The 27,248-nt window shown below is 45.1% G+C and overlaps 1 long non-coding RNA gene across 4 annotated transcripts; it reads right to left on the bottom strand.

Annotated features, from left to right (window-relative positions):
• Nucleotides 1-758: 758 nt before the first annotated feature.
• LOC140468634 (uncharacterized) lies at nucleotides 759-26,213 on the bottom strand. 4 transcript variants are annotated; one of them, XR_011955761.1, is made up of 7 exons: nucleotides 26,132-26,213; nucleotides 25,394-25,498; nucleotides 21,919-22,001; nucleotides 20,064-20,163; nucleotides 5,376-5,493; nucleotides 1,942-2,072; nucleotides 759-1,400 (listed from the first exon to the last, which is right to left on the bottom strand). It is a non-coding gene; the product is annotated as an uncharacterized lncRNA (long non-coding RNA). The 4 variants fall into 4 exon arrangements; XR_011955763.1 differs by lacking the exon at nucleotides 1,942-2,072 and having other exon boundaries at nucleotides 5,300-5,493; XR_011955762.1 differs by lacking the exon at nucleotides 1,942-2,072.
• Nucleotides 26,214-27,248: the final 1,035 nt, after the last annotated feature.

Genomic DNA, 27,248 nt, shown 5'->3' with positions numbered 1-27,248 from the left:
GTGGTGTGAATCAGTGCTTTCTCTGCCTTCAGATAAACGTGGGCACCGTAGGAGATATAGTGCTTTATCTCCACCGCTGCCCCCTCCTCCCCCCAACTCTACTTTGATTTAGTCCCTTCTCACTCTGTCACTTGTAATAGTTTGCTTGGCCCATAATGGGCTTTGTTTATAAATATTTAATTGATTACACAAATGGTTTACTGCTGGTGATTATACGTCTAGATTAGAGTGGTGCTCGAAAAGCACAGCAGGTCAGGCAGGATCTGAGGAGCTGGAAAATCAACGTTTTGGCAAAAGGCCTTTTCCAGCACCACTCTAATCTAGGCTCTGGTTTCCAGCATCTGCAGTCCTCACTTTTGCACTGCTGGTGATTATATGTTAACCAAAAACAAACTGGCGTAATGATGATTTTGATGGTGGGAAGGTGGGTGTGATCACATTTCTGTGTCGGAGAAATGGGGAAAAAGAATGCTTCACAGCTCACAGAATGAGAACTGAAAAGCAGTTAAATCAAACCAAAGGTTCAGACAGGGAGGGAATATTTCCCTGGAGTTTGAGTAGCTGGAAAGTGATGGTGTCTGGGAATAGACAGGATTTTGTTTTACAGGAGGTTGAAAGTTTAAAACGGTTACATTCAGACAGTTCAATTTATTTTCTTTAATTTTATTTGTTGTGCAAAAAGTTTTTACAACATTTTTAAAAGCAAAATGTACAAACCTTGTGTTAAAGATATAAGTTAAATAAAATACATACTGAACACTGGTGTGGAAGTGCAATCTCCTGGAGAATCCCTGCCACTCCTTCCTACCCGGGCTCCATGACTATATACATACCTGGGAGATAGCAGCAGGAGGAGCCCATTCAACTTTTCGATCTTGCTCCACCATTCAATGGGAAACAGCCGACCATCCAGCTCAGTCTCCTGTTCCTGCTGTGTTCCAATCCCTTTTCATGACTTTACCGCGAAGAACTATATCTAAGTCCTCATTTAGCTTCACTGCCTTTTGTTCCAGTGGCGTTGCTGCCGTGTGGGTGTAGGCAGGGGTAATGTGATGGTGCTGCCTCCTGGAAGATGCACTCAGCATCCCTCTTCATCCTGCAGTAACATCAATTGGGTTTCAGCAACTAGAGACAGAAACCATTTCCAGGAGATGGGCATCACTGGCTCAGCCACCATTTATACCCCATCTCTCGTTACCCTTGAGAAGATGGTAGTGAGCTGCTGTCTTGAACCATTCACAGTCCATTTGGCGCAGAGAGACCGACAATGCTGGGAGGGACAGAGACTGTGCAGGATTTTGGCCGAGTGATTCTCCATCTTTGCTTCTTCAAACGCTGCTTAATCATGATCTGCCCATGATTTTGAGATTTCAGTCTGCAAATCTTCACCATCTAGCACCCTGTATAAAGGAATGTGCACAGGTTAGAAATTCAGAGCAGACAATTCTAGTTTCTATGGAATATCTTTTTCCCCTTTCTTGCCCCGAAGCTGTAACCCTCCAGTCAACTTCCTTTCTCCCACCATTCCGACTCTGCTACCCTCTAATATACATCCTCCCCATTCTCATGGAGTTACTGATAAACAGATCCATGCCACCACTTCCTGTCCCTGGTTGGACTCTGCACCCTTTCTGGGTTCACTTCCTTTCCCTTCAGTTGCTGCAAGTCAATAATGTAACAGCAGAATGAAACAAAAGGAAACAGAAAGGGAGGTGGCAGATCCAGGACAGAAGAGGAACCTTCAGTCTGGGAGAATGGGTCAGATCCTTCTTTGTTTCACATTAGTTGATTCCCACCATTATAATGAATTGGGGACGGAGAGTGGTCCTACATGGGTGTGGTGACACTTTGACCCCCCCCCCAACTGATCAATACTATAAGCAAATACATTCCTCCTCCAGCCAATCACAGTGTGAAATACTTTCCACAAAGTATACTTACCCAAAGCACATGCTCCAAAACCCGCCCACAGTCTGTACATGTACAGTGCTGGGTTTCCCCACACACGTGTGGGCCCTGCCTCAGGAATTGTGGGAGTCCCCATGATGCCACTGGAGACCCGTCTCTGGAAACTGAATGAAAAGTATAGGCTGGAGGGTGTTGTGTATAGGATCCCCATTCAGACACACAGAACATATGGACTGTCACTGGGTTTTACTGAGACACCTGCTTCCACAACCTGATTTTCTGATGTAAGGAATATAGATTCAGCGGGCTGGGGCGTGGGGTGGTTAATAGGAGGAGCAGATTTTAAGCAGAGGTGGCTCAATGGTTAGCATTGCTGACTCACAGCGTTAGGGACCTGTATTTGTTTCTAGCCATCGGCGACTGTGTGGAGTCTACATGTTCTCACCGTGTCTGTGCGGGTTTCCTCTGGGTGCTCCAGTTTCATCCCACAGTCCAAAGATGTGCACGTAAAGTGGATTGGCTATGCTACATTGCCCACAGTGTCCATGCATGTGCAGGCTAAGCCATTAACCATGGGAAATACAAGGAATGGGAGAGTCTGAATGGGATGTTCATTATGGGTTGGTGTGGACTCCATGGACGAATACCCTATTTCTGCACTGTAGGCATTCTATTCTATTCTCATGAAGAAGAATGTACTTGACTCGATGTGTTGTGAATCTGCGGAATTCCCTATTCAAATGCAGTGGATGCCAGGACAATGAGCAAATTTACTGAAGAGATACAGATATTGAATTTGCAATGAAATGAAGGGTGAGAGAAAGCAGGTGGGAAAATCCAGCTGAGACTGAGGTGAGTTCAATCATCACCGTATTAAATGGTGGAGCTGGTTCGAAGGGCACATTGCCTCTCCTGTGCTCAGGGCTTATCTTCTGACGGTAATAACTGGAAAGCTGAATCCAAAAATCACCGCCTTCACCAAAGGAGATTTTTGGAAAAAACAGGATAGTCAGGTGGATTAGCGTTCCAAACTTAGAGAGCGAGGAAGCGTGTGGGAGATAATGATTTTGCAATTTTAAACTGAGGGGAGTTAAAAATCACACAACAACAGGTTATAGTCCAACAGGTTTAATTGGATCATGATGAAGGAGCAACGCTCCGAAATCTAGTCCGTTTCCAATTATACCTGAGGGACTATAACCTGGTGTGATGAGATTTATAACATTGTACACCCAGTCCAACATCGGATTCTCCAAATCATGTAAACTGAGGGGAGACAGTGATTTATGGTTTTCGACTGTGTATTACACTCACACCGTCCAGAATACTCTATTGTGAATATCTATCCTGTACTTTATTACAAAGCCAAGGTTTTTGAGAATGAAATGCAAAACACCCAGGTAACATCTCCTCACCTCGTAATCTGATAAAAGACTTGTGATAAGTCTGGTTGAATTTTGAATACAGATGGAAAGTGGGAAGATTGAATCCAATCCAGATCCTGTGCTTAGATAAAGCAGACGACAATATGATGAGGAAGGAGTTGGCTAATGTAGACTGGAAGCAAAGACTTTAGGGTGAGACAGTTGACAAGACAGTGGAGGAATAACAAAGGATTTTTCAAACTGCTCAGCTAAAGTATATATCAGTGAAAAGGAAGGACTGTAGGAAAAGGAGTAATCTGACACGGGTGACTAAGGAAATAAGGGAGTCTATCAAATTGAAATAGAAAACACACAAATTGGCAAAGACCAAGGAGAAACTAGGAGTTTAGAAAAAAAGTTAGATGGAATTGGGGGAGAAAAGTGATGAGTAACTATCCCCAGGCACAGAATAGCAGTTTACACTGCTAGAGGGGAACCTATTGTGTGGGGAACATATGGCCTCTGTAATTGTTGAAGCACTTAACTGTTACCATAGAGATAATCCTGATCAAGTTAAAAATCACAGCACACCCCAAAAGGTTGTACTTCCAAATAAACCTGTTGGACTATAACCTGCTGTTGCGTGGTTTTTAACTTTGTCCACCTCACCACCGGCTCCTCCACATCAGAATCCTGACAGACAGCCCCACTGAAACTGAAGTGCCTGTCAGATGCCTGACTGAGCCACAGGGGTGTGGGGGAGGTTTAACCACAAAGTGTTGAGCTGAACTAGACTTTTTAACTGCCATTGCCATGGAGATAATATTGACAGACAGCATCCATTCAAAACCACAAACCACAAAGGGATAAGATTGGGAGCGGCACATCGGACAGGTGGGGAGTTACCTCATGCTGCCTGAAGGTGTTCTGCATGTTCACTATCCAAGTAACTGCCATGTCTCATCTTTAAAGACTCAAAGAAGACCTCTCAGAGTTCTGTGCCTAGTTATTGCTATCCAGTAGAGTTCAGGAATATGAGTACACAGCAGTCAGTCTTCACAGTGGAGAATACGAAGAACATGCCAGTAATTGACAAGGAGACTGAGAAAGGTGAGGAGCAAGATTCTACCATTATCATGAGAGTTGGAGCTGAGCAAGCTAATGGAGCTAAAGGTAGACCAGTCTCTTTGCCCTGATGGATTACATCCCAGGGTGCTACCAGAGATAGCGGGAGAAATAGTAAATATACTTGGAGCCAGGGTCCTACAGCAGAGACAGGCCCTTTGGCCCACGTCGGCCAAAATGTCCATCCCAAGAACCCCATTTCCCTGCACTTGTCCCATGTGCTTCTGACCCTTTGCTATCCATGTATTTGTCCAAATGTTTTTTACATGTTGTTAATGTACCCACCTCAACCACTTCCACTGTCAGCTCAGTCCATATACATACCACCCTCTGGGTAAAACAGGTGCCCCTCAGGTTCCCTTTCATAATTTCTCCTATAACCTTAAACTGATGCCCTCCACTCCTTGATTCCCTGGGAAAAAGACTGAGTGCATTCACCTTTCCCAAGCCTCTCATGATATTATACACTTCCAAAAAAGGTTCCCCCTGGTTTCCTCTGCTCTAAACAAAAAGAAAATCCTCGCTTGTCCAACCTCTCCCTATAACTCAGACCCCGAGCCCTGGCAAAAATTCTTCTAAATTTCTTCTGCACTATTTCCAGTTTAATAACTGAAACCTACATTACATTCATCACATTTCCACTGTTTCCCAATGGCACTGGAACCGATGTGACAACGCCAATGGATTACAATCCATGATCGATAATTAACTCCTTTACAACAATCCTGTTTTCATAGTATTTTCAATGCTGCAGGTATCTTTGTCTCTTTCTGGTTGCATGATTAATTTAAAACTTGTTCTCATACAAAATAAATCTGCAGCTTAATTGTTCCTGGGAAATGTGACATGTATTTTCAGACATTAAAAAACAAATGAACTCTCTGCACTCTCACCATGCTTACATGGATTTGGCTGTGTCTCAGTACTTTTGCAGTCACACTGAGATTTGAAATATTCGCCCATGGACAGAATACACACCATTCCTTCCAGATGAAAACGCCAATGATATTCAGATCGGCACGGATCAAGTAACCATCAAAACCGAACAGGAAGTTCAATTTGAATTTCTCATCCACAAATCCGCCCTTTCAGAACCCTACAACAGAGAAAACAATTCACCACTGTTAATACAGGATGGAAATTCATAAAACAATTATAGGATTAAATTGTAGTTTCTTTGTTCCCCCAAAGTTTTAAATCTCAGTCTCACAATTTCTCTCCCTTGTTAACTGAAATCCAAACCAATCTCCTCACTCTTTTCCTCCACACCCAGTTCTCTCTCACTCTCTCTTCTCTTTAAATTCAGCTTCTAGCTCCTGCCTGCAGACTAAGAACCAAAAGAATGAGTGGCACGATGGCACTGCTGCCCCACAGCACTCGGGTCCTAGGTTTGGTTCCAGCCTTGGGTGACTGTCTGTGTGGAGTTTGTACATTCTCGCCGTGTCTGCGTGGGCTTCCTCCGGGTGCTCCGGTTTCCTCCCATAATCCAAAGGTGCACAGTTCAGGTGAATTGGTCGTGTTAAATTGCCCATAGTGTTAGGTGCGTTAGGCAGAGGGAAATGGGTCTGGGTGGGTTGGTGTGGACTGGTTGGGCCGAAGGGCCTGTATCCACACTGTAGGGAATCTAATCTAATCAAATCAATGAGTCTACCTTGGAGCCTCCGGGTGTTGTTGAATCCTCCCCCCACCTCCTAGGATTTCCTTCTGGGTCAGACCTGCAGTGACTTTTTTTTCCCCAATCTGGAACCTCTTATTTATTTCCCCCTCTGATGAGTACCAATCCTGCACACACTGGCCAAATCATATCTGGTTGAACTAAAATGAAACAAATTAGAACTTTAATTGCAGGCCCCAGCTTTGTTCCTTTCCATAACATTCCTGAATCTTCACCCGAGTTCTGAAAACTTTCTGCAAAATGCTCCCCCAAAAGATATTTGTCACGATACCAGGGCAGGGAGCATTCCCCTGGGTCCTGTTCTCAGAGGGAGGAAGGGAGGGAGCTGCCAGCTGCCAATAACAGATTAATCCCACAGCCTCCCTCCCTGGCACTGACCCACCCTGCACATACGCCAACAATTGGCCAGCACTGCGCCTGTGCACCGGTCTCCCCTCTTACAGCACATGCTCCAGATCACACAGGAGCCGAAGTGATTGACAGCAGCTGCTGCCCAATAGAGTGGTGGGAGCGGGGCTGGTGGACTGGGACAATGGGATTGTAAACAACGAATGAATGTGGAGGACACTGGGGGATGGACAGGATCAGTGCAGCAGCAGGAGGAGATCCTGAACAAAGTGAGCAATGGGAGAGTCTGACAGGAGAGAAACTACAGGATGGTTCTGTTTTGAGGCTCAGGCAGGGACAGCTGGGAGACAGTATGGCCTGGTGGCTTGGGCAGGTTTACTAATCAGTCTCTTCAAAGATGCTGTTACTCAATTCTGAACCCGATCCTCCTGGTCCAGAGGTAAGGACACAACCACCATTTCCTGTTGGACTAGTGGAAAGAAGGGAAGATTTTCTCAATCTGACTCACATGGAAACTCCATGAGTTCCTCCCACTTATTGTCTACGGTGGGGATGGAGGAGACAGAGCAGGTGGGAGGGGTTTAGGGATATAGGTACTGCCTTTCAATAGGAATTCATCTGTGTTGGTGTTATTAACAAGACTCAGTACAGTCACTAACACAAACCCATGTACTTGAACTTTATCCAGAATATTAACACTCATAACTGGGTGACACAGACCCCAATGTACAGAGTTAAATCGTGGATATTAATAACGGCTTTGTGTGAGAAATCACGTCGCATGAACTTGAGTCAATTTTTTTGAATAAGTAACAACAAAGAGGATTGATGAGGGCAAAGCGGTGGAAATGATCTACATGGTCTTCAGTGAGGCGTTCAACAAGGTTCCCCATGGGAGACTGGTTTGCAAGGTTAGATCTCATGGAATACAGGGTGAAGTAGCCATTTGGATACAAAACTGGCACAAAGGTAGAAGACAGAGGGTGATGGTGGAAGGTTGCTTTTCACATTGGAGACCAGTGGGGTGTCACAAAGGATCGGCGCTGGATACACTAATTTTCATAATTTATATCAATGATTTGGATGAGAATATAGGAAGTAATGTTAATAAGATGACACCAAAATTGGAGGTGTAGTGGACAGTGAAGAGGATTACCTCAGATTATAACGGGATCTTGATCAGATGCTTGAATGTGCTGAGGACTGGCAGATGGAGTTTAATTTGGATAAATGTGAGGTGCTGCATTTTGGAAAAGCAAATATGAGCAGGATATATACACTTAATGGTAAGGTCCTCGGGAGTGCTGCTGAACAAAGAGACCTTGGAGTGCAGGTTCATAGCTCCTTGAAAGCAGAATCGCAGGTAAATAGGATAGTGAAGAAGGTGTTTAATATGCTTTCCTTTATTGGTCCGAGCACTGAGTATAGGTGTTCGGAGGTCATGCTGCGGCTGTACAGGACAATGGTTAGGTCATGCTTGGAATATTGCGTGCAATTCTAGTCTCCTTCCTATAAAAACAATATTGCGAAACTTGAAAGGGGTCAGAAAAGTATTACAAGCATGTTGCTAGGGTTGGAGGATTTGAGCTACAGGGAGAGGATAAATACACTGTTTTCCCTGGAGGCTGATGGGTGACCTTATAGAGGTTTATAAAATCAGTAGGGGCATGGATAGGGTAAATACACAAAGTTTTTCCCCCTGCGGTGAGGAGGAGGCATGATGGGGGGTGGGAGACAGAGGGGGGAGACTGAGATGGGAGGGTGACCATTATTTTGTAGATTGTAACACAACCCTGTTCCTGTTTTCTCCCTGTCCCCTTCAATCCCTCTGGAGGGTTCAAAACAAGTGCACAGACCCTGGAAAGTAGAGCTTCAGGGTGACCAAGTGCTGAAGGTTGCATTTGGGACGCTGACCTTTATTTGGTCTGTGCACTAATCAATAAATGGACCTGGATTCAATTCCACTGTCCTGGATTCAATTCCACTGTCCTGGATTCATGTCTGTGTCCAACGACACGCCTGTCTCTGAACCTGACTACTGGATCCCCTGTCACTATTGCTCTGCCATTCTCCTTCCTCCCGTTCTGTGCAGCGGAGCTATCTGTGGTGTCATGAACCTGGCTGTTGCTGAGTTCCCCTGAGAGTCCTCCCCACCTGATTCCCCCCTTATAGAATCCCACGCGGTGCACAATATCTGTTTGAGAAGGGGAATGATCACTGGGGAGTCCTGCACTTCCTTCCCGAGCCTTTTACTTCATCTGATGGTCACCCATTCCCTTTCTGCCTGTGTAACCCTCACCTGCAGTGTGACTAACTCACTAAACATGCTCTCCATAACATTCTCAGTATTGCTCCACAGTGAGTCCAGTTCTGAAAAGCAGTTTCCCAGTAGCTGCAGGTGGTCCCACTTCCTGCATACATAGCCGTCACGGACACTGGAAGTGTCCTTTATTTCCCACATTGTGCAAGAGGAGCACACCACTGGTCTGAGGTCTTCTGTCACAATGTCTCTCTAGTTGAAGCTACTTACTCCCATTAGGAGAATTTAAATGAGCTAGCAACCTTCCTTCTCTTCAAACATTTCCATTATAATCAAAAGCCCCGATCTTTACTGAAGCAGACATTATATACTTTAAAAACTTTAAAAAAGACTCTTGGCTGTTCCCTTTGGGACCATGTGAATTTCTGAACTGCCTGAACTAAATCTGAAGCTGTAGTTCACGTTCTCCCTGTCTCCCCTCGCTCTGTTTACACCCAACTCCAAAACACTCTCATTGAGCCAAGCAGCACTCACAATGCAGCCCTGTCATTTTCATTGTCTGCTCACACCTACACTGCCCTCAACCTCTTGTACTGTCCCAATGCATCTCAATGGGAGCTCAGGAACTGCATCGTCCATAAGGAATTTTAATGAGAAGTCTGCAGGGAATGGAAAATAGGGAGTTGACAGGTTAACGTCATGAAGTGGGCGATTGGGTCTAAACCTGACAGTTCATACAAAGAGACAAGGTGTAATTTGGACAAATTAGTGCTCCCTCTCAGGCCAATACCTCCTTCCACGACTGCAGCGCCCTGAATTGAGCACAAACCACAAGGGTGATCCAACCACAAATTTGAATATCTTTCTGCTCTTTGCTCGAAAAAAAGATACTTTCTCACAGACAGAACACACCTTTCTCCTTCCTCAGTTAAATGTGAATGGTATTCTGATCCTGATGACCCTGCTGACGATAGAAAATTGCTTTTGAGATCCCTGTCTCAATTATTCTCAATTAATATCCTATAAAATGAATTCACAAAACAAAACTCAGTCATTGCAGACTGAACAGTAAAGAGAAATATTTCTCTTGGTGTGTGTTTGATGTGTAAATGCTCCTCTTCAAATCGCCCGACCCCACCCAGGAAGAGGACATGCCCATGTGCCTCGCTGTACCTTGCCCCAAATAAAGATGGCGGCCATAACCCAGGACCTATCACCCACAGCCGTTTTCCCATTTGCTGTAAATGTGGGACCAACAGTTTCTAATTCAGCCGTAACTACCTGTTCAGAGTGTAATTAAACCCTCCCAGTCTAAACCGGATCCAACTCCCCTTTCCCGTTTCCTCCTCCTATACACACCAAGGGTCATTCTAGGTCCAGTGACCCTCCCTCAGAACATATAGCAGCTGGGAAAATTAGAATCCCTACAGTGTGGTAACAGGTCATTCGGCCCAACATGTCCACACCCACCCTCTGAAGAGTTTCTCAACCAAACCCATTCCCCGACCCTATTATTCTACATTTCCCCTGACTAATGCACCTAACCTACACATCCCTGAACACTACAAGAAATTTAGCTCGGCCAATTCACCGAACCTTCATATCTTTGGACTGCAGGAGATAGGGTTCAAAGAGTAAATAATAGGCAGGGACAGAGCCCAAAAGAGACAGTAACATTTGGAAAGACAAAGGAGTGGATAACAATCTGGCTGGGAGGGTGCAAAGCTGTTCATGGAGGGGACAGGAACCTGTGTCTGGCAGCATCTCAGTGGAGGTGCTGGAAATGGCAGCTGATGATCGACGTTCTGCTGCAAAACAGACCGCAAGCTTCCAGTTGCCTGTCACTTTAACATATGAGTCTGTTCCCTGTCCAATATCTCCGTCTCATGCTTACTGCAGTGTTCCAGTGAAGCTTGATGCAAGCTGGCAGAACACCCCGTATTTCAAGGACTGCAATTTCCCCTCCCATGTGGTCAGCAATACTCTCCAGTGTATGTCCACAACTTCCCACACCTCTGCCATTGAACCACAACTCTCCATCTGCAGCAAGGATAGAACCCCCTCGTCCTCACCTTCCACCCAGATACAACGCAACAGCCTCCGCCATTTCTACCACCTACAATCAGATCCCACCACAGATATATTTCCCTCTCCTTTCCTTTCAGTATTCCACAGAGACCATTCCCTGTCAATTCCTCGTCAGATCCATGGTCCCCACTAACCCACCCTCCACTCCCAGCACCTTCACTTGTCAATGCAAGAGGTGTAAAACCTGTGACCACACCTCCTCTCTCACTTCCAAAGGACCCTTCCACATCCAGCAGAGATTTTCCTGCACATCTAAACACCTCACCTAATATGGCCTGGGCTTTCAATGTGGTCTCCACTCCACTGGGGAGTCAGGACACCAACTTGTGGAATGTTTCAGGGACCATTTCTGGGACACATGCACCAACCAACCCCACCATCCTGTGGCCGACCACTTCAACTTCCCCACCCACTCCGTCAAGGACCTGGAAGTCCTGGGCCACCTCCACCACCAAACCCCAGCCACACGACGCCTCGAGGAAGAAAGCCTCATCTTCCACATTGGGACCCTTTAACCACAGAATCAAGGTTTCCTCATCTCTCCTCCCCTGCCTTATTCCAGATCCAACCCTCCAACTCAACACCACCCTCTTGAACTGTCCCACCTGTCCATCTTCCTTTCCAATTATCCACTCCACTCCACCCTCTCTCCATTACCCTCCACCTACATCTACCTATTGCCTTCCTTGCTCCCTTCCCACCAACCCCACACATCCCTCTTATCTCTCAACCCTCTTCCACCCCTCCTCTCTCCCCCCCAATCCTGACATTCCTGATGAAAGGAATATGCCCAAAACGTTGATTCTCTTGCTCCTGAGATGCTGCCTGACCTGCTGTGCTTTTCCAGCACCACACGTTAACGTAAGCCGGAAGAACAACTCTTCATCTTCGACTTGGGGACCCTGCACGCCTCTAGCCCCAGTATCAAATTCAATAATTTTAGGTCCTGAACTCTCCAATGTCCTAGCGCCCTAGCCTCTTAACCCACATACCAGGCCTTGTTACTACAGCCTACCATTACACATTACCTATGGTTAGTCACTAACAGTCCCCATATAGAGCTATGCACCCTCCCCGAGCCAGATCGTTATCCACTCCTTTGTCCAACTGCTCCCATCTGTTTGGAATCTATCACCACCTATCATTTACTCCTTAACCCCTACCTTCTACATTGAAACCGACATTTCTTTTCAGTAACATCAGTTCTGAGGAAGGGTCAGCAGATCCAAAACGTTAACTCTGATTTCCCTGCTGAGCTTTTCCTGTATCTTTTGGTTGTGGTGAGATTTACAGCTACCGCAGTTCTTTTGGTTCTTATTTACCAGGAATTTCTAATTCAAGTCTAGCAGCCTAAAACCATGTGTTTATAAACCCTCTCAGTCCACAGTAGCTCAATTTCTTCCCCAGACTTTGCAGTCTCTCCCCTTCACCGTGACACTGCACCTGCACAGCACATAGCCACGTGTTGGCCTACTGGACGCACCCCAATTCACACCCTTTGGCTGGAGGATCACGCCAATTCTCCTATTGGTCTGAAGCTGCTGTCAATCACCCAGGCCCCATTGTGACATGAGTGGGCTCCTCCCAAGAGCATCGGATGCTGAGGGGTGACCTCATAGAGCTTTATAAAATCATGAGGAGTATGGATGGGAAAAATAGATAAGGTCTTTTCCCTGGGGTGGGGGAGTCTAGAACGAGAGGGTGTAGGTTTAAGGTGAGAGCGGAAAGATTTAAAAGGGACCCAAAAGGCAACGTTTTTCACACTGAGATGGGTGTGTGTATGGAATCTCCTGTTCAGGAAAGTGATGGAGGCTGGTACAATTACACCATTTGGCATCTGGATGGGTATGTGAATAGGAAGGATACAGAGGGATATGTGCCAAGCGTTGGCAAATGGGACTAGATTAGGTTGGGATATCTGGTCGGCATGGACCAGTTCGACCAAAGGGTCTAATTCTATGCTGTATGACTCTATGACTTGGCCCTTGGATGAGCTTCATCATTCACAGTGAATGGGCAGTAACACAGATCACAGGGTTTGGGACTATTCAGCCCATTGGGGCTGTACTCTGGAGATGGTGCCAGTCTATCCCAACTCACCTCCCATTTGTCTGTAGCTCTCCAAATACTTCCTTTAAAATGTTAAATTCCAAATTTGTTTTGACAATAACTACTGAATCTGCATCCAGCTGTCGGTCAAACTGTTCCAGATGCTCAGAACTTAGTGAATAAAATAATCCTCACATATTTAACCTGCATTATTTGCCAGTTACCTGAAGGTAGTTACTAAAAATTGTGACGTTAATAATTTCTCCCTCTGTCTCTCTGTAAATTAAATACCCTGGAAACAAATCTGCTGGTCTAAATCACTGCCTAACCTTCTCAGCTCCAAGGAGAATTATCTGACCTTCTGCTAACTCTTCATAAAAGAGAAACCCATCTTAATTTTTGTAGTGCTATAAAGATGTACAGCAGACAAACAGACCCTTCGATCCGACTTTTCCATGCCGACCAGACATCCTAAATTAATCTCATCCCATATGCCAGCTCTTGGCCTATATCCTTCTAAAAGTTTGCTAATCATGTACAACATCTCAAAGGCATAATTGGGTAATTGTACCAGCCTGCACACTTCCTCTGGCAGCTTATTCCATAAACGTACCATGCTCAGCTGGTAACTTCGCCCCTTAGATCCCATTGAAATCTTTTCCATCACACCTGAAGCCTGTTCCCCAAGCTTTGGACTCACATATCCTGGGAATAACACCCTGGGATTTCACCCTATCCATGCCGCTCACCATTGTATCCGATGCTTCAGAGAAAACAGCCCCAGCCTATTCACCCTCTACCTACATAGCTCAAACCCTCAACCCGGGCAACATCTTTGCGGATCTTTTCCGAACCCTTTCAAGTTTCACAATATCATTTCGATAGCAGGGAGACCAGGACTGACACCAGAATTCCAGAAGTGGCTGAGTCAATGTGCTGTGCAGCCGCAAAATGACGTCCCAACTCCACTACTCAATGCACTGATCAGTGCATAGGCAGCAGTGCTAACCACTGTGTCACCGTGCCGCCAAGCTTCTTCACTACCCTGCCTATGATTGCACTTTCAAGGAATTATGAACCTGCACTCCAAGGTCTCTTTGTTTAGCAACATTCCCCAGGACCTTCCCATTAAGTGGATATTTCCTGCCCTCATTTGCTTTTCCAAAATGGAGCACCTCACATTTACCTGAAATAAACTCGATCTGACAATCCTCAGCCCATTTGATTGAAGTCCCATTGTACTCTGAGGTAACCTCCTTCGCTGTCCAGTGCACCTCCACTTTTGAAGTCTACCGTAAACCTACTAACTATACCTCATATATTCACATAGAAATCATTGATATAAATGATGAAAAGCAGTGGACCCAACACTGATCCTTACACCATATTGCTCATCACAGGCCTCCAGTCCGAAAAGCACTATCCTCCGTTTCCAACCTTCCAGCCAATTTGTATACAAATAGCTGGTTCTCTCTGCATCCCATGGTGTCTAACTTGCTAACCAGTCTGTTATGTGGAACCTTTTTGAATGTCTTTCTTAAGTCCAAGTTAGTGATTTATGTACAAAGCCATGCTGACTATCCATAATCACTTCTTGCCTTTCCAATTACATATAAACCTGTCCTTTAGAATTCCTTCCAACACCTTGTCTGCCACTAACTTCAGGCTCACCAGTGTATTGTTCCCTGGCCTTTCCTCATCACCTTTCTCAAATAATGGCGCCTGTCTTGCAGCACCTCACCTGTGGCTATTGGTGATAGACATATCTCAGCGAAGGGCCCGACAATCACTTCCCTAACTTCCCACAAAGATTTGGGATACACCTGATCAGGTCCCACAGATTTACTCAGCTTTATGTATAAGACATCCAGTACAACCTCCTCTGTAATATGGACAGTTGTCAAGTTATTACTATTTATTTCTCCAATGTCTCCAGCTTCCATACCCTCTTTCTGTAAAAGCTGACATGAAATCCTCGGATAGTATCTCTCCCACCTTCTGTGGTTCCACAGACATCCTTGTTGACCTTTGAGGGTCCCTATTCTCTGCCTGGTTACTCTTTTGTCCTTAGTGTTTTGTAGAATCCCTTTGGATTGTCCTTAAACCTCTTTGCCCCCAAAGCTATCTCATGTATCCTTTTTGCCCTCCTGTTTTCCCTCAAGTGTACTCCTACTGCCCCTATACTCCGAGGGATTCACTCAAACCCAACTGTCTGTACCTGCCATATCCCTCCTTCATATTTTTGACCAGACCCACAATTTCTCTCGACACACAGCATTCTCTACACCTACCAGACTTGGCCTTAACAGGAACATACTGTCTATGTACTCTTGTTGTCTCATTTTCACAGGCCTATGGAGGCAATGGCAGATGAGGACATGGAAACAGTCATTCTCAGTAAAACGTTGTGTTGGGAAAGATAACGGCCCAAAAGTACATGGGTCTCCTGGCCGTGATGGAATGCATCCCAGGGGACTAAAAGAGATGGTGAAGAGTCTATTGTCCTTCCATGCTAGAGCGATGGTTATGCTGCAGCTGTACAGGGTGCTGGTGAGGCCACACCTGGAGTACTGTGTACAGGTTTGATCTCCTTACTTCAGCAAAGATGTACTGACACTGGAGAGGGTGCAGAGGAGGGTCACTAGTTTGAGTCGGAAGTTGAGAGGGTTGGTGTACGTGGAGAGACTGAATAGACTGGGACTATACTTGTTGGAATTTAGAAGAATGGGAGGTTGTATTGGAAAAAATAAAATGAAGAAGGGAATAGATAAAATAGATGCAGGGAGGTTATTTCCATGGGGGGGGGGAAAGGGCGGGTCAACCTAGAGAGCATAGCGTCAAAATAACGGTGTATCTGATTTAGGACAGAGTTGAGGAGGAACTTCTTCAGCTAAAGGGTTCTGAATCTGTGGAATTTCCTGCTGAGTGTAGCAGTTGACGTTATCAACTTGACTATCGTTAGGTCAAAAGGTAGATTTATGCACAGGAAAGGAATTAAGGGTTATGGTGAGAGAGCAGGAAAGTGGAGCTGAGGCCATGAAAAGATCAGCCCTGATCTTATTGAATGGCAGAGCAGGCCCGAGGGGCCAGATGGCCTACTCCTGCTCCGATTCCTTCTGTTCTTATGTTCCCACTTTCCAGCCATCCCTTTACCTGGGGGTTGTCAAGAAATATTGAAAGTTCTAGCCTTGTATCGTCATAATTCATCATTGTCCAATTTTGAACACCAACTTTTAGATCTGGTCTATTATTTTCTGTAACTATTTTAAAACTAGTAGAATTATCGTCAGTGAATCCCAAGTGTGGAATCAGACCATTCGGCCCATCACATCCATACTGACCCTTAGAGCCTCCTACCTTACCCCTGTAATGCTGCATTTCCCATGGCCAATCTCCCTAGCCTGCACATCCCTGAACACTGTAGGCAATTTCACATGGCCAATCCACCCAACCTGCACATCCCTGAACAATATGGGCAATTCAGCCTGGATTATCCACCCAACCTGCACATCTTTGGACTGCGGGAGGAAACCAGAGCACCCGGACGAAACCCACACAGACAACCTCAATAAGGTGATCATCCTGCTCTTATTTCCCAGCTCCACCCAAGTAAGTTCACCAGGCGAACTCCCATGAATATCCTCCCTAAGCACAACAATAATGTTATCCCGTATCAAAAACACCATTCCACCTTCTCTGTTATCTATCCTTCCTCTTACATCTATTCCCTGGAACATTAAGCTACCTGTCCTTTCCAACCTAAGACATGTTTCTGTAATACCCACTATATCCCAGTCCCATGTTCAAAACCATATCTTAAGCTCATCTGCTTTCCCTGTCAAACCTCTTGCATTGAAATAAATGGAGTGCAGTGCTATCAAAAGGTCAGACTGATGGGCAGAGGGGGTGGGATGGCCCTGTTGGTGAGGGATGATATTCAGGCCCTTGCGAAAGGGGAGACACAGAATCAGGATTGGAGTCAGATTGGAGAGTGGCTAATGTTGTCCCACTTTTCAAGAAAGGTGGGAGAGAGAAAACAAGGAATTATAGACCAGTTAGCCTGATGTCAGTGGTGAGGAAGATGCTGGAGTCAATTATAAAAGATGAAATTATGGCTCATTTGGATAGCAGTAATAGGATTTGTCAGAGTCAGCATGGATTTACAAAGGGGAATATACTGACTTGGATTGAAAATTGGCTGGCTGACAGGAAGCAAAGAGTAGTGATAAACGCTTCCTGTTGGAATGGCAGGCAGTGACGAGTGGGGTACCACAAGGTTCGGTGCTGGGACCGCAGCTGTTTACAATATACAGTAATAATATAGATGAACATATTAAAAGTAATATTCACAATTTTGCTGATGACACAAAGCTGGGTGGCAGGGTGAAATTTGAGGAGGATGTTATGAGAATACAGGTTAACTTGGATAGGCAAGGTGAGTGGACGGACGCATAGCAGATGCAGTTTAATGTGGATAAATGTCTGGTTATCCACTTTGGAAGCAAGAACAGGAAGGCAGATTACTATCTAAAAGGAGTCAAGTTTGGTAAAGGGGAAGTACAACAAGATCTAAGTATTCTTGTACATCAGTCAATGAAAGCCAGCATGCAGGTACAGCAGGTAGTGAAGAAAGCTCACTGCATACTGGCCCTCATACCAAGAGGAATTTAGTATAGGAGCAAAGAGGTCTTTCTGCAGCTGTACAGGGCCCTGTAAGACCGCACCTGGAGTATTGTGTGCAGTTTTGGTCTCCATATTTGAGGAAGAGCATTGTGGCTATTGAGGGAGTGTTGGGTAGGGTCAAAAGATCAATTCCCGGAATGATCATATGTTGAAAGATTGGAGGGACTCAGCTTGTATACACTTGAGTTTAGAAGAATGAGAGAGGATCTGACAGAGACCTACAAGATTATTAAAGGGTTGGACACTCTGGAGGCAGGAAGCATGTTTCCACGGATGGGTGAGTGCAGAACCAGAGGACACAGTTTAAAAATAAGGGCGAGGCCATTTAAAACAGAGTTGAGGAGAAATGTCTTCACCCAGAGAGTAGTGGACACATGCAGTGCACTGTCTCCGAAGGCAGTGGAGGCCAAGTCTCTGGATACTTTCAAGAAAGAGATGGATAGAGCTGTTAAAGATAATGGAATCAAGTGTTACGGAGATAAGGCAGGAACAGGATACTGATTGTGGACGATCAGCCATGATCATAATGAATGGTGGTGCTGACTCAAAGGGCACAATGGCCTATTCCTGCACCCTCGTCAATCCTCTTTGATACATCTTCAAATAACTCAATCAAGTTTGTGAGACATGATTTCCCACGCACATAGTCATGCTGACTATCACGAATCAGTCCTTGCTTTTAAGAATAGATGCACATCTTGTTCCTCAGGACTCCCTCCAATTACTTGCCCAGCATCAATGTCAGTCTCACCGATCGATCGTCCCCTGGCTTGTCCTTACCACCTTTCTTAAATAGTGGCACCACGTTAACCAACCTCTAGTCTTTTGGCATCTCACCTGTGATAATCGATGATACAAATATCTCAGCAAGAGGCCCAGCAATCACATTCCCAGCTTCCCACAAAGTTCTAGGGTACACCTGATCAGGTGCTGGAGATTAACCAAGCTTTACGGGTTACAAGACACCCAGCACGTCCTCCTCTGTAAGATGGACATATTCAACACGTCGACATCTATTTCCCCACATTCTATATTGCCCATGTCCTTCTCCACAGTAAACAATGATGCAAAACATTCAATTACTATCTCTCCCATCTCCTGTTGCTCCAGACATAGGCTACCTTGCTGATCTTTGAGGAGCCCTATTCTCTCTCGAGTTACCCTTTTGTTCTTAATGTATTTATAAACACCCTTGGGATTATTCATATCCCTATTTGCCAAAGCTATCTCATGTCCACTTTTTGCTCTCCTGACTTCCCTCTTAAGTATACTCCTACTGTCTTTAATGCTCAGGGTTTTTTGGGATTTTTGGATTGGAATAAATGCAAAATATTATATCTTGATAAAACAAACAAGGGCAGACTTCCACTAATTTAAAACAGGGCCTCGAGTAGTGATATGGAACAAAGAGGCCGAGGGGTTCGGGTCTTTCAAGTCTGTGTCACATGTAGACAGGGTGGTTAAGAAGGTGCTTAGCACACTTGCCTTCATTGCTCAGACCTTTGAGTCCAAGAGTTGGGACGTTATTTTGGATGTTGGGGAGGCCTTTTCTGGAATTCAGTGTCCAGTTCTGGTCATGCTGATATCGGGACATTATGTAGTTGCAGCGGATTCAGAAGAGATTTACCAGGATGTTGATGGGAATGGATAGTTTGAATTATACGCAGAGTCTGGATGGGCTGCGACTTCTTTCACTGGCGCGCAGGAGGCTGAGGAGTGACCTTATTAGACGTTTCTCAAATCATGGAGGGTTGGTATCAGTAATGTGAACGGCAGGTGTCCTTTCCAGGAAGGGACGCGATTCAAGACTGGGGACATACCTTTTAAGGTGACAGCAGAATGGCGTTAAAAAGGCGTTCAGGAATTTTTTTTTTATTTTTGTTCAGACAATGGTTTATGTGTGAAATGAACTATCAGAGGAAGTGGTAGTTGTGAATCAGATTACAATTTTAGGGTGGGACAGTGGCTCAGTGATTAGCACTGCTGCCAGGACCCCAGGTTCGATTCCAGCTTTGGACAACTGTCTCTGTGGGACTGGCACATTCTCCCAGTGTCTCCATGGGTTTCTTCCAGGGGCTCCAGTTTCCTCCCTAATGAGAGAGCATCCCTATGGTCTCGTAGGACAGTGCTGCCTTTACCTTTTACACAGTGATGACATTGTGTCTCTGGGATGGGGAGAGGGAATGCTGAAGGTAGTGGATGGGACACCACTCAGGCACAATGCTTTGTCCTGGAGGATGTTCACTTTCTTTAATAGTGTTGAGGGTTGCACTGATGCAGGCAAGTGGAGAATGTTCCAACAGAATCCTGATGTGTGCCTTATAGAGAGCAAACAGACATTGGGGAATCAGGGGTTTGGGGAAACTAAGGTGTTCTCCTGGTAGCAAAGTCAATCGAGAGGAGCTGTGACAGAGGGGTTTACAAAAGTTACACATTATAATAATAAACCTTATACCCATCAGCTCATTATACAAGGATTACAGGACACATATTAAAGGTTTGGGAAGATTCAAAGGAGAATTTTTATGCAGCAAATGGGATTCAGATGAAATACAATACTCACATACAATGCAAATATCCAGGTCCTGATGAATTGACTAATTCAATCAGAGTTAGGTGTTACAATGACTGAGATTACCATCTGAATGTCTACCTGTAGTATCCTGTAATACAAGTTTATAAAATCCATCACTGTCAGTTCAGGTTAGAAACTCGCACCATCCCCTCCTCCTGGCCCAGGATGACTGGACACATTACCCCTTGTGGAGGTCAGCAGTCAGTTCAGGGGGAAATCTATGTGGGTTTCTAGGAGTTTCCACCTTGGAATTTCATGTGACTGAACAGGGCAGATCTTTGACACATGGGACTGAATATTCCAAGAGTCAGTGAGATGTGGAGAGCAGGATTTGCTGCTTTTTTCCCTTCCGTGCTGCTGCTGTGGTTCATCAATAAGACATGGGGGGGTGAAAGGCTCATGCAGCTCGATGGGCAAGTTGCCTCCATTCTGACCAATGGGCAGCAAACTCCTCCCATAGAGTATCTCTAAAAACAGAGCAACTCTGCATGCTTCACACTGCCCAGTGCTCCCAGTAAATGTTTAGCATAATTGGGGGGTGGGGGGGGGGGGGTGACTCCTAGTAAAGGCATAACTATAAAGTTCTAAGAGGATTGTGAAGAGAGAGAGATGCACAGGAGAAGGGGGCAACAAGTTGTCAGATGGAGTATAATTTGGGAAAAAGTGAAGTCGGTCATTTTGGAGGGGATAAGAAGAGAACAGAGTGCTATTTACATTGTGGAAACTGTAGAAAGCTGCACCACAGAGGGATTGGGGGGGGGGGGGGGGTGAGGTAATTCTGCAGGAAACACAAAGCTAGCAGATTCTGGGTCAGTCACGAAATCAAGGGTTCATTTCAGATTCATCAAGTTTAAGGTAACACCGACACGGGTATGGGGTTTCAGTTGCAATGGAGCTAGGGTGAGGTGGAGACAAGCAACATTTTAGAGATTGGATCCTGGTGTTTGTGATTGTGTAGATGTCTGGTCAGAAGGTCACCTTGGGGTTACAGATATGACAGCAATGTTATGAAGAGTCTAGTTCTGCCTCAGACTGCACCCAGTGAGAGGGAGGGGCTCAGCAGTAAGGGAAAGGAATTTGTAATAGCAACTGAAGATAATGGGTTTAACCGTAACAATGTTTCCTTGTAGGAAATTGCAGTTAATCGAGTAGTGGGAATGTGATAAGCAGTTTGGTAACTGAGCAACAGTGGAGCAATGGAGAGGGATGATGGGGAGGGAGAGCTGGACATCGTCAGTGTACATGTGAAATCTCACACTGTGCGTTTGGACGATGTCACCTCCTGGCAGTGCTTAGGTGAGAAACAGGAGGGACCAAGGATAGATCCTAGAGGGACACCAAATACAAGGAATTCAGAAAGGAAAGGGAGAGTGGTGATAGAGCAGGATTTACAAATGATAGTGAGGTCAAATGTTAGTTTGTTTTGCAGAGTGGATGAGAAGGACATAACCAGAAAAGACAGACAGACAGAACAAGGAACAATACCTGTGAATTGGCGAGGGGGAGTGATGAGGAGGAAACAGAGTTGGAATGTCTGTAGTTTCGCGAGACTAGTAAAAGATCAAGGTGAGCTCTGATAAGGCTTGACAAGAGACTGGAGAAAGATGTGAGTTTGGGACAAAAACCAGGAACACCATGTGAGGCAGCTTGTCTCGGTGGGCTAGTGGGAGGGAGAGAAGCAGCAGAAGCAGCTGATCGGATTGTCTCAGTCTTAGTGACAGAGAAACTCAATGTGCTCCTTGCTCTTGTTGTTGGAGGGAAGGATGAAGGAGACAGGATGATGGACAGTGTTTTACATAGAAACAAAACCAGGGTTAGTGACATTTAAAATGAGTGAACAAACCTAATGTATTTAACTTTTATCCAGAATATTAAAATGTACAACTGAAGTCCTTGTTCGAATCCCAGCTCGGCAGATGGTAGAATCTGAATTCAAGAAAAAGTAACGAATTAGGAATCTCCTGATCTCCATGGAACCATTGTCAATGGCGAAAAAAATCCTCACAACGTGACAGTCGCCCAACAATCTACTCACTGTATTAATCACTGCAAAGTCTCAACAAAGGAATGAAACTGGATGGACCACTCGGCATCTAACAAGGCATTAGGAAATACAACCACAGAATCAGCCCTCTCGACTCTGCAACATCCTGCTCACTAACATCTGTTTTTTTGTGCCAAAACGTGGCGAGCTGTCTCACAGACTAGTCAAGGAACAGCCTGGCATAGTCATACTCACAGAGTAACCCCTTACAGATAATGGCCAGACACCACCATCACCATCCCTAGATAGAGTGTGGTGCTGGAAAAGCACAACAGGTCAGGCAGCATCCAAGGAGAAGGAGAATCGACGTTTCGAGCCTAAGCCCTTCATCAGCCTGACCTGCTGTGCTTTTCCAGCACCACACTCTGGACTCTGATCTCCAGCATCTGCAGTCTTCACTTTCTCCTGAAATCTCTGGATATGTCCTGTCCAGCAGGACAGACCGGGCGGAGGTGATGGCACAGTGGTGTACACACAGGAACCATTTGCCTTGGGAGTACTCAGCATTGACTTTGGACACCAGGAAGTCTCATGGCTCCTGCTGATTACCACGTACCGTGCTCCCACGGCTGATGAATCAGTGCTCCGCCATGTTGATCAACAATTGGAGAAAGCACTGATGCAATAAAATGGTGACAAGGCTCCTCTGGGTACAGGATTTCAATGTCCTCTACCAAGAGTAGCTCAGCAGCAGGATGACTGACTGAGCTGGTCGGGTCCTCAAGGACATAGCTGCTCAACTGGGTTTGCAGCAGGTGGTAACGGAACCAGCAAGAGGGAAAAACATACGAGATCTTATCAGTATGAATCTGCCAGCTGCAAATGCATCTGTCCATGACAGTATCGGAAAGATCGACCATCCCACAGTCTTTTTGGAGACAAAGCCTCACCTTAAAGTTGAGAAAAACCTCCATTGTGCCGAGTGGTACTATCACCGTGCTAAATGGGACAGATGTAGGAACTCAAAGTAGATCTCTCTGAGACACTGTGGGATAATAACAGCAGAACGGTACTCCAGCACAATCTGTAATCTCATGGGTTTGTACATCCCGCACTCAACCAACACAGTGGGCAGGAAAGGACGTCATGCCATGAGCAGCACCAGGCATAGCTAAAAATGAAGTGCCAACCTGGTGAAGCTACCAAGCAGGACTATCTGCATATCAAACAGCATCAGCAGCAAGCAACAGATCTAAGTAATCCTAACAATCAATGGATCAGATCAGAGCTCTGCAATTCTGCCACACCCAGTTGTGAATGGTAATGGACAATTAAACAACTCATTGCAGGAAGCACTACGGATATCCCCACCCTTACTGATGGAGGGGTTTCATACATCCATGTAAAAGATAAGATGACAGCATTTGCAGCAATTTTCAGCCAGATGCAAAGTGGCTTGATCCATCTCAGCATTCTCCAGTGGTTCCTAACGTCACAGATGTGAGCTTTAAGCCAATTCAATTTAGTTCGAATAATATCGAGAAATGGTTAAGTAGTGTAAAGGCTATGGGTCCTTCTAACATTCTGGCAATAACACTGATGGTTTGTGCTCCTGAACTTGCCACCCACCAAGCCAAGTACCGCTCCAGCACTGGCATCGACTGACAATGTGGAACATTGCCCAGGGATGTTCAACACAAAAACACAGGGCAATCCAACCCAGGCAAGTTCCCTTTATCAGTCCACACTCGATCAGCAGTAAAGTGATGGAAGTATTCATCAACAGGGCTACCAAGCAGCAGCTGCTCAGCAACAGCCAGCTGAGTGACACTCATTTTAGGCTCCACCAAGTCCACTCAGCTCCCGATTGTGTTAGCGCCCTGATTCACAACCTGACAACCAGCTTATGGGATACAGGTAAATTAATGTTACTTCTGCAATTCTGCAATTCCATTTTACAAAGTAAAATGGACTCACGCCAGTGTGTAATTGTTTTAGCCACGAGCTGAGTCAACAAGAATGGAAATGATGTGGAGGAAATACATAATTGTTTTTGTATTAGCTAAAATTGCATGTCAGAATGAGATGTGCCAGTAAAACAATGGTAGACATTACGGGCAAATAGATAAGATGTTGTGAGGGGATGAAGTTAAGCTAGATATGTCTGTACAAACAGTAGGTATAAACATCTGCTTCCCGCTTTTACAAAAACACAGGAACAAACCCCAATTAAAAGGGTCATAGGGATCAGAATGGCCTCAGGAAAGGCACAGATGAAGGGGGTAGATAACGGTGAAGAAAGAATATGCCTAACAATGACCTACAGCAGGATGAGGTCAAACAGCCTTGTGAGACCAGAAATAAGCATTTTGTCACAGACAAGGCCGGATAAGGCAAGAGATAAACAGGGGTAATGGGGGCCGGTCTTAGGGAAATGGAGGATGTAAACAGGGGAGGGAGCAGTGTAAAACAATAGACATCAACTCATATAAATGTTGTGTATGAATTGAATTTGGTGTGTGTATGTCCTCTACCTTATAGGCACTGGACATCTCACCCACTTGCAAGTGTAAAATAAAGGACACTGCTGATTCAGATTTTGTCTCGGACTGCAATTATTGAAGTGTGTGAGCTTTGTTTCTCACAAGCTGAATCCCAGAGGTGAGGTGAGAGTGACAGTCCAGTCCCACTCCAACACCACTATTCTTGCTGATTCCACCCTGATCTCAGCTCATATACTGAAACTCTCATACAGCGTGTGTTATATCCAGACTTAATTATCCAAACACACTCCTGGCCAGCCTCCCAAATTCAACCTCCCTGTAATCTCAAGAAAAAATAAAAGCTCTATTGCCCACGTGCTCACTTCTCCCCAAACATGTTCATCCATCAAAAGGCTCATATTCATAAGCAACAACAATTTAAAATTCTCATTCTTGATTTGATTCCTGGCTGTGATCATCCCTAGCTCCCTGCACCACACATCCTTTGAGACCTCAACAACCCATTTTCTATGAGACTCCCAACGATTTGTTAATTCATTACTTCAACTTTGTGGCTGATTCTACAGTTGCTAAAGCAACATGGTCTGGAATTTGCAGATAAAACCTCACAGGTCTGCTTTCCACCTTTAAGACATCCCTCAAAACCTGCTTTTTGGCAATGTTTTTGATCACCTGACCTAATATCTCCATCTCTGGCCTTATATCTAAAACTCTCAATAGTATTTTTGTGAAATTATAAGCATGATAATAAAACTACAAACTGTTCTTGATTTGGACATTATCTTCAAATAATCAATGTGCTGTAATGAATAATATGTAATGTCTCTTACCCAACCATATCGTGGGAGCACCTACACCACAAACTGCAGCTGTACAAGAAAGTCAAACATCACCCTCTCCACAAGCAACAGGACTTTGGCATTAATCACTGGTATCTGTGGAAGGAGAAACACAGTTGATGTTTCAGGGAGTGCAAAATAGAATACAGGGAATGAAAATGGTGCAGAATTTGATAGTCAGAAATGGAAGGAAAATACACTTGCCTATTGGAAAAAAGAATTCTTGACTGTCAAAAGTATTCAAGAAAAAAGTAATCTGATAATAGAGCAGTACATGGTCAGGGGCTGGGCCGCAGTGAAAAACTCATTTACAAAGGGTCTGTAAAAGTAGTAATACAGGAGTAAACAGACCAAAAATACACCCATGGTTCGAGACTGAGGAAAATATTGACAAAGTGGTTATGAGGGAGCCCAGAGGTGAATCAGAGCAGGATTGGCTGCTCTGACCCCAATGACTCTATAATAGAGAAAGGCTGCACATGCGCCTGGCTGCACCTTGCCCCCTACAAAGATGGCGGCTCCGCACGTGTCCAGTGAATCGTTGACCCGAATAAAGATGGCGGCGCTCACTCAGGTCTGCAGCCGCGCTGAGGCCAGTCCTAATTTACTGCAAACACGGGACTGAGACGTTCACATTTGTGTTTTCCGACGTGCACAATTTGTTTGTAAAACCTCTCCGCTCATCGCAACACAGTTTTCTCCCGTTTCCCTGTTTATTTCTTTCCTTACCGTATCCTTTCTCTCCATTACTTCCGAGTATTCATTACAGCGACTCTGCACCGCGCGCGAGGGTGATCACATGGTTTAGTTTAGCCCCGCCCTTCATTCACTTGATTGGTTGGAGGACCAACCTCCCACTAGGTCTTCCAGCTCCTCCCACTAGGTCTTCCAGGTCCGCCCACTATCCTTCCATTGGTCCGGTGCCGACATCAATCACCCAGAGTCCCTTTGCTGGCTTTCGCAAACGCAGTGTGTCCGACTTTAGCTGATATGTTGGGTAATGTGATGAGAGTTGACTGAGGGGAAGGATCCCTTTGTGTGAGCTCTGCAGTAGATTTCCTTTATTCATGGAGGGAATTGCCTTCCTACTCATGACTGCATAGCTGTGATTGATGAGTCAATGCCATCTGAATCAGTACATAAACACACCATTTTCACAACATCTGAGATCTTTAGCACATTGTATCGCACACTTCTGTGGAGACAAGAAAAACATGAAACGGAGCCTCAAGGAATCGGAGCAGGCGTAGGCAATTTATCTCTTTCAGCTTGTTGCCCCATTCTATCAGATCATGGCTTGGTCAACCCAGGCATCAACACCTCTTTTATACTTGATCCGCATAGCCCAAAACTGCTCAATATTTCAAAAATCTACTACCCTCTTTTAAAATAATTTGAGATAGAATCATAGATTCCCTACTGTGTGGAAACAGGCCATTCGGCGCAACAAGCCGGATCAACCCTCCGAAGAGTAACGCAACCATTCCACTCCCCCATTTAACTTTCACAAAAGTTGGGGCGAGAAAATTCTAGTCATTCACTGAGAGAAAAAAATTCTTTACTTTTTCTAAAATGAATGTTCCCTTCTGTAGTGTCCCCTGGTTCGAGACTTCACTGGTGCTCAAAGATCTAGTCAACATCCACCCTGTCAAGCTTGTCAGAATCTTGTTTCCATAAGATCACCCCGTATCTATTCTTGATAGGTCAATCCTTTCGTCCTCGAAGCAGCTAAGTGAATCTTTTTTGAATGGTCTCCTTTATTAAATATGGGAGCTAACATTGTATACAGCACTGCAAATGAGGACTCGGCAACAGCAAGTGTGGTTAACCAATCCTCAATCCATGC

Source organism: Chiloscyllium punctatum, chromosome 47 (genome assembly GCF_047496795.1).
Source record: "Chiloscyllium punctatum isolate Juve2018m chromosome 47, sChiPun1.3, whole genome shotgun sequence".
NCBI lineage: Eukaryota > Metazoa > Chordata > Chondrichthyes > Orectolobiformes > Hemiscylliidae > Chiloscyllium > Chiloscyllium punctatum.
The sequence above is the reverse complement of the archived record's forward strand: the minus strand, read 5'-3'. Positions and strand labels throughout refer to the sequence as shown.